Consider the following 9,413-nt stretch of genomic DNA (forward strand, 5'->3'; position numbering starts at 1 on the left):
TGGAATTACCAAAACATCCACTAGAAGGTCTTGTTTGGTTCAATGAGACATCTATTAAATTCTTGAATTTGCTTGGTAACAATTTTATCTCAGAAAAGATAGAGGGAGCAAAGAAGGAATTGTAACCTAAGTCAAATATCTTCTTGAAGAAAAAAGGAAGAAATTGTTGGAGAAATGGAGATGACAGATATCTTAGGAGAAAGTAACCATAACAAACTAAAATTCAGAACTGTGAAGGTAGGAAATAGGCTTGTTCAGAAAATACCTGAGATTTTTCAACTGCAGAGAGAAGATAAGCAAGACCTCATAAACAGAGAATACCTAAAAATCAATAAAACTTTAGAATGGTTGAAGTTTCAAAAAGTAAATTCTTACTCTAAAATCACTAATGATCTCTATAAAGAAGAAAATAACAGATACCAATTATACAATGCTTTAAATTTTACAATTTACAAATATTATCTCATTTTATTCTCACAACACAAGCGACAGGTGCTATTATCATCCTCTTTTTCCAGACAAGGGAACTGAGACAGGTAAATGCTTTTTGACTTGCCTTAGATTAAGAGACAGCTATTAAGTGTCTGAGGTGAGATTTAAACTCACTTCTTCGGAATTCTGCATCCTGTATTACTCTATCTACTTACTGTGCAACCTAGCTAACTCTAAAATGGAACAACACCTGAATTTTCTTTGCAAATAATTTCTTAATGAGCAGATATATAAATGTCATGTCTATATAAATGTGAAAAGGAGAGAACATAACCAAAAATAAAAATAAAAATTTTTTCACATGCCTCTCAGAATGTTAGGAACACTAAAGTGCTACATGACCTAACTTTACACAAAATATTAAGAATAACAGAGTGTTTTTGGCAACATTTGAGGAAGAATTAAAAAGGAAAAGCCACCTTTTTGGACTAGTCATGCAATGTTAACAGATGATAGAACTGAAGTGTAACTGATCATCTCTGATTTTCCTTCCATCTTCACTCAGAATCCAATATATTCCAACTAGAGTGGGGTAGAATAAGCATTCTTATAAGAGAATTGAAAACCAAGATCAATTAGCAAATGGTAAAAGAATACCACCCTCCTTAAATGTCTCCAAGTTTTAAGCCTAAATGAATGACAACACACAATATTGAAAAATCTTGAAGTTTTAATCATAGAGCCACCATTAGAAATCTGTAAGAAATCATATAGAAGCAGAGAAACATAGAAAGACTTACATGAACTTATTTAAAGTAGAGAAAAGAAAATAATTTGCATATGCCATAACTTAAACAATATAAATAGAAATATCACCATGAAGCAATTAAAAATTGATACTAAAAAAATAAAAAAAACAAACTTTGTCTACAAAAATATGAGAAGACCATTTTCACTACTTTTGACAGAAATGAAGGGATGGATGAGTGAAATATTAAATATAAAGCCATTTTTCCCATTTGTGATTGGCTTTGCTACTTTTTTTCCTTTTCTTCTTTCTCCCTGTTAAAAAAAGAAATTCACTATAAATTCACTTTCTAGGAGAGGAAAGAGGAATTTATTCTGTTTAAAAAATATACCAATACAAATTACTTAAAAAAGAGAAAATATGGAATTTTAAAGTAGTGCTAGATGACTAAGTATTGGTATTTTAAGGGGAGGAAATAAGTGAGTGTCAGAAGCTATTGAATATAAAATGATATTATTTCCCTGGAAGTTCTAGAATAGGTGATTAAACAGATGTTCATTAAAAATTAGAAAAGAAAAAATAATCATTAGAGCACATAATGAAATTTCTCAGTAAGAAAGAATCAATTTATGACTACCCTTCTTCCCCCTTCATTTTCCTCAACTATTATAAAAAATATTATTATAGACCTAGTATATCTTGAGTTTCACAATTCAATGGAGAATATCTTGGAATATCATTTTTTTAGAAAATAGCACAATTTAAAGGATAATGTAGAAGATAAATTATTGACCTGAAAAGTAGGAAGATCTTAATTCAAATCAAGTATGTTATAGCAGAAATTATAGTGGGATTTCTTTTGTGTTTGATCTGGATCAGATTGTATCTAAGATCCCTGCCCAAATCTCAAATTCTATTTGGTGAATGCATCTTCAGACTCCTACTATCTATGTGAACTTAGGCAAGTCACTTAGCTACTCTGGACCTCAGTTTCCTGATTCATAAAATGCAATAGTTGAATGAAAAAACCTCTATATTTTGAGTCCAAAGATTAATATGTTGTATTGTGGTAAACTTGGCAGGATTGCTGTAGTGCACTCAAAATGTCTATACTTGGTTTTGTCCCTTTCAAAATTTTTATTAATCATTTAAATAAAGACACATATATACACAATTTTGCAAAATAGCTATCCTTAATACCAATATAATTTACTACTCTAATTTGTACCGTACCTAATATGTGCAAGATGGGTGGTTTTAAAAATTACAATACCTAAATGAACTGATGCACAGTGAAGTGAGAAGAAATGGAAAATCAGTAGGCAAAATAACAATAATATAATAATGACCCACTGTGAGACATGGCTACTCTGATGAATACAATAATCCAAATTAATTCCAAAGAACTCATGATGAAAAAAAATCATCTGGATGGAAAATGAGATATAATTTTCTCAATTTGTTTTGTTTTTTTGTTATAGGGCTAATGTGGAAACATATTTTGCAAGATTTCACATGTATAATTGATATAATTTTGCTTACCACCTCAGTGAATGGGAGAGAGATGGGAGGGAGAGAGATATTTTGGAACTAAAAATTTAAAAAGAAAAGAATGTTAAATAATCTTATCTTAGAAAAAGAAAAAGAATTAGCCATCAATATACTCTCTAAGAAAAAATCCTCAGAACCAGATGGATTGACAAGAGAATGCTATCAAAAAATTTAAAGAATAATTAATCCCAGAACTATCTAAACAAATGATGGGCAAACTATGGCTCATTGGGCCCCATGACATGTTTTATCCTGCTGCAGGACATTATTCCTAATCTGACGAATACAATGAGTAGGATACAATACAATGAAACTTCGAAAGTTTTGCCTTAGAAACAGACTGACAGATAAGCATTTCCTTTCCTTTGGCCCCCTTTTTAAAAAGTTTTCCCATCATGGATCTAAACTATTATAAACAACATAAGCCAAAAGGAAAGCTACCAAATTATTTTTATGACACAAATATGATGCTGATACCTAAGCCTAGAAGACCAAAAACAGAAAAAGAAAATTACAGACCAATTTCCTTAATGAATATTGATGTAAAAATCTTAAATAAAATACGAGTAAAAAGTCCACAGCACTATATTGCAAGGATAATTGATGATGAGCAGGTGGGATTTATCCCAGGAATGCAAGGCTGGTTTAATATCAGAAAAACTATCAGCATAAACAATCATATCAATCACCAAACTAACAGAAATTCTATGATTATCTAAATAGATGCAGAAAAAGTCTTCAACAAAATATAAAATCCATTCTTTTTAAAAATACTAAAAGGAATAGGAATAAAAGTGCCTTTCCTTAAAATAATTAGCATTTATCTAAAACCATCACCAAATATCACCTGCAATGGGGATAAATTAGAAGCTTTCCTAATAAAATCAGAAGTGAAGCAAGGACGCTCATTCCTTATGAAAACTATTATTTAGTATTGTACTAGAAATGTTAGCTTTAACACTAAATGAAGAAAAAGAAATTGAAGGAGTGTAAGTAGGCAATGAGGAAACTAAATCATCACTCTTTGTGAATGATATGATGGTATACTCGGAGAATCCTACAGAATCAACTGAAAAACTAGTTGAAATCTTTTTAGCAAAGTTGAAGGATACAAAATAAACCCACATAAATCATCATTATTTCTATTTATTTCCAACAAATTCTAGCAACAAGAGTTAGAAAGGGAAATTCTATTTCAAATCACTCTAGACCAGTGATGGAAAACCTTTTAGAACTTTTTAGGGACCCCTCGTCATGCCAAGATGTGTGTCATGCCCCACTCACCCCTAACTGGGTACAGTGCCCCACCCCATCTTCCTTGGGGGTTGGAGCCAGGCTGCAGACTGGCCAAGCCAGGCCAAGCAATGCTGTGATTGGAGGGAAGCTAGAAAGCCCCACCCACTGAATTCTCTTTGAGGGCAGGGCTGGGCATGCTCAGCCTAGAAGGTAGAGGGAGGCTTGAGTGCCCCACACCAATCTCCCTCCTATGTTTGGGGCCAAGGTCTAGCTGCAGGCTGGCCAAGCCAGGGCCAAGCTCTGCCTCAATGATGGAGGGAGGCAAGAGTGCCCCATCCCCTGTGTTAGGACAAGGTTCCTAGCCACCCAAGCTGGGGGCCTGCTCATGCCCACAGAGAGGTCTCTGTGTGCCATCTTTGGCATGTGTGCCATAGGTTTACCATCATGGTTCTAGACAATATAAAATACTTTGGAATCTATCTGCCAAGACAAACACAGGAATTATATGAACACACTTATAAAACACTTCACACAATTAAAGTTAAATGTAAACAATTGGAAAAATATTAATCACTTAGAGGTATTCTGAGGTAACATAATAAAAATAAAAATCCTACAGAAATTAATTTACTTATTCAGTACCATATCAATAAAACTACCAAAAAACTATTTTATAGGATTAGAAAAAATACCAACAAAATTCATCTGGAGGAAAAAAGGATCAAGAATATAAAGGGAACTAATAAAAAAGTGTGAGGGATGGTGGCCTAATGGTACTGGATCTTAAACTGAACTATTATAAAATTTAAATTTATATACAATAACTCCAAATATTATATTAGTAAACACTTGAAGTAGAAGAAATACAAGAACAAAAGTAAAAGCCTGAGTAAAGCCACATGAGTAAAATTCTCCAGTCTGACACTCACCCAACCTCTACAGCTGCCTTCTTGGGAGCAGAGAGAATGGGAGGAGCTACAAAAAACTTATATCTTCCCTATGTTTGTACATTAGCATAAATACGCAAATGGGATACTGGGAAAAAGAGTGCTGGGGAGCAAATTCTAATTACACACTATCAAGCAGTAATCATCCAAGAAATCTGGTACTATTTAAGAAACAGAAGGGTGGATAAATGGAATAGATTAAAGGTAAATAACCTAAGCCAACTTTGGCAAAGATGTGGCAGATCCCCTGAGCCAGCTCTCAGGGAGCTGCTCTGTTTCCCCTCTTCCCATTGCCCAAGGACATTTTTTTCATGCCCCAACCCCTAGGTCCATTTACTCAAAGCAAGCACTTTCTCCCTCAACTCTCTCCAGTAATGAGGGAGCTCAAAGACAGCTTGAATTTGCCCTCTGGGCACTCAAACTCTGAAAAAGTTAGCCAATGGTGACCTAAGCAATCTAGTGTTTGATAAACACAAAGATCCCAACTTTTGGGATAAGAACTCATTATTTGGCAAAAGCTACTGGGAAAATTGGGAAAGAGTAAGTAAGGTAAAAATTATGTATGGATCAATATCTCACACTCTATATCAAGATATGTTCAAAATGGATATATGACTTATTCATCAAGGGTGATGCTACAAGTAAATTAGGGAAACATAAAATATTTTACCTGTCACATCTATGGAGAAGGGAAGAATATATGTTAAAAAAAAGAGATAGAAAACATGATCTATAAAATGAATAATTTTGATTGTATTAAATTAAAAAAGGTTTTGTACAAGTAAAACCAATGAAACCAAGATTAGAAGGGAAATACCAAATTTATCTAATAAAGATATAATATAAAGATAAAATAATAAAAATATAAAGAACTAAATAAAATTCATTGGCATACAAGTCATTCCCCAATTGACAATGATCAAAGGATATGGTTAAGCAGTTTTCAGATGAAGAAATCAAAGCTATCAATAATTATATGAAAAAAAATGTTTTAAGTTCCTTTTTAATAGAGAAATGAAAATTAAAACAATTCTAAGGTCCCATCTTACACTTATCAGATTGGCCAGTATAACAAAAAATATGACAAATATTGGAGGGAACATGGCAATTTTGGGCTACTAATGCATTGCTGGTGGATCTGTGAACTGATCCAACCATTCTGGAGGGCAATTTAAAATTATGCCCAAAGGCTATTAAAGGATGCATATCCTTTGACTCAGTAATACCACTATTAGGTCTGTATCCCAGAGAGAGAAAAAAAAGGAGGGAGAGGACCTACTTGTACAAAAATATTTAGAGTTGCTCTTTTTGTCCTGGCAAAGAATTAGAAATTAAAGAGATGTCTATTGATTAGGAAATTGCTGAACAAATCATGGTATGTAATGGTGACAGAATAATATTGTGTGGTAAAGAATGATGAACAGGATGGTTTCAGAAAGAGTTGGAAAAACCTCCATGGACTGATGCATAGTGAAATAAGCAGAACTAGGAAAACACTACATAGTAACAACAATATGTGTAATGATCAACTCTGATAGACTTAGCTATTATTGGCAATACAATGATCCAGGAGAATTCTGAAGGACTTATGACAAAGGGTATTATCCACTTCCAGAGAAAAAGTTTTTAGAATCAGAATGCAGTTGAAAACAGTTTTCCAGTTGTTTATTTGGATGTTTTGGTTTTATAAGATTAATCACTTACAAAAATGAACAACATAGAAATATGTTTTGCATCACCAAGATTGAATCACCACATTGATGTGTATCACCACAAGATATGTATCACCACATTGAATCAGGAGCAGGATGGGAAGAAAGACAGAAATATGCTCAACCATACATATATATTTGGGTTGGGGAAAGAGAAGAAAACTATGGGAACCAGGTGTTAAGGAAGATGTTGATGGATCTGTGCTTGTCAAAGGGAGAATTGGCATTATATAAATGCTACCTTTTTTGTTGTTATTGCTATATGGAGAAATCTCTGATAGAAAGGAGTTATTCTGTAGAAAAGTCTAAGATTCTAGGACAATGACTTGAAACTAAAAAAGCTAAATTCAAAAGGAAAAATTATAAAGTCTCTTATATTTAGAAAAAATTGCTGAAGTACAGATTTTAGGAGGGAATGTCATTTTAAAAAGATGTGACATTTGAAATGACAATAATTTTATTTTGATCTCAATGTGGCTATTTAAATATCTGATGTATTAATAGAAAAGCATGTAAAAGTCAAGGGACATTTTTAATTATATTGTTCTATAGTCAAGTATACCTAGCATTAGTGTTTAGTTCTGTGCACCCAGGGAAATATTGGCAGGTTTGTACATGTCAAATGGAAAGAGGAAGATGATAACTTGGAAACATTCAAGAAATGAGTCAAAGAATAAGGAGATAGAAAGGCAAAGACATGAAATAAGCTGAAAAAAGAGACATAATCTTCTTTGTCCAAGAGACATACACAAACACACACACAAACACACACACACACACACACACACACACACACTCCTCAAAATGGATCAGAAATTTTAACATACAAAATTCCAAAAGAGAATTTTTAAAAAGTCACAGTGATGATGTTCCGAGTTAAGATGGCGGCAGAGTAAGAAGCAGCTCTTAACCTCTCCTGACCAAAACACACAAAACTCCTCAAGGGGACATAAAAACAAGTCCAGACGAACGGAGGAATCCCCACAACAGGGCACAGCGTGGAAGGTACGTGGAATCGAGGCATTTCCATGCTATAAAGGGGTGAAACAGCCCTCACGAAATCGCGGGCTGAGCAACCACCCCACCCCCACCCCCTCCACACACAACATCTATAGCTCTGAAGCCAGCTAAAAAGAAATAGAGCAAGTTTGGGGCACACATCGAGTCATTGGCAGCTCCGGGGCTTGTTCCTGAGAGCAGCAAGACTTAGGACCCCATTAAACCAAAAAACGCAGGTGAAATCTGAGCGCGGGAGCAGGACGCTGGGCGCAGAGCGCAGGCTGAGAGCACAGGCACTGCGGAGGCATGGGTGGAGGCAGACACAGCCAGGAACTAAAGCCTAAGTGGGGAACCAGTGTGGACGGGTATACGACTGTGGAAGCAGCGCCCTGAGACTTGTAAAGGAACCTCTGTCAGAGTATCAAGCTAGGGGGTCCACCAGGGGGCTTGACCTTGGAAAAAGCCAGAACTCAGACCTCAGGAGCCAATAGATCGTGGACAGACACTGAGCGCGAGGATAAATCTGAGAAGCTGCTGGGCTAACAATGGCTACTCAGCCTCAGGAAGTTCAGAAGAGAAAGAATAACAACAAGAAAAAGAAGTCTTTAACACTCGACAGCTTTTACACAGAGAAAATCCAGACAACCAAGCAAACAGAGGAGGAGAACAAACAAGCATCCGGACCCTCCTCAAATAAGGAAAACTCCTCACAAGCTATAGAAGAGTTCAAAACAGAGATTTTGAGGAAAATGGAAGAGATCTGGCAAGAAAATAACAGTTTAAAAGGTAGAATCATGCAATTGGAAAGTGAGGCTCAGAAATTGAACACCAGAAATGACCAGATTGAAAAGGAATACCAGAAGATTATGGCCGAAAACCAGAAGATTATGGCCGAAAACCGAAAGATTATAGCCGAAAATCAAACCCTAAAGGCTAGAATTGAGCAAGTAGAAACTAATGATATCTCAAGACAACAAGAACAAATAAAACAAAGCCAAAAGACTGAAAAAATAGAAGGAAACATGAAATATCCCAATGAGAGAGTGACAGACCAAGAAAACCAGTCTAGAAGAGACAATTTGAGAATCCTTGGTCTTCCAGAAAAACCAGAAATTAATAGAAACCTGGACTCCATACTAACAGAAATTATTCAGCAAAATTGCCCTGAAGTCCTACAACAAGAGGGCAATATAGACATTGAAAGGATCCATAGAACACCTGCGGCATTCGATCCAGATAAGAAAATGTCCAGAAATATTATTGCCAAATTCAAGAGTTTCCAAGCAAAGGAAAGAATCTTACAAGAAGCCAGAAAGAAACAATTCAAATATCAAGGAGCACCAATCAGGATCACACAGGATCTGGCAGCCTCAACGCTAAAAGACAGTAAGGCTTAGAATACAATATTCAAAAAGGCAAGAGAGCTGGGCCTGCAACCACGGATCAACTACCCATCAAAATTGACTATATATTTCCAGGGGAAAGTATGGGCATTCAACAAAATTGAAGAATTCCAGGTATTTGCACAGAAAAGACCAGGGCTAAATGGAAAGTTTGATACCCAACCACAAAAATCAAGAGAAACATGAAAAGGTAAATAAGATACAGAGGGGAAAGAAAGAAAACTTATAATTTTTAAATTTGCCTTTTTAAGGGCCTCAGTGAGATCTAATTATCTGTATTCCTATGTAGAGAAATGTTATGTTTAATTCTCTGTAGGGAACTCTATTCACTATTATAATATTCACTATTATAGTAATCAGAAGAATAATTAACAGGGTGAGGGTG

The sequence above is a fragment of the Gracilinanus agilis genome, chromosome 3 (assembly GCF_016433145.1).
Source record: "Gracilinanus agilis isolate LMUSP501 chromosome 3, AgileGrace, whole genome shotgun sequence".
Classification (NCBI taxonomy): Eukaryota; Metazoa; Chordata; class Mammalia; order Didelphimorphia; family Didelphidae; genus Gracilinanus; species Gracilinanus agilis.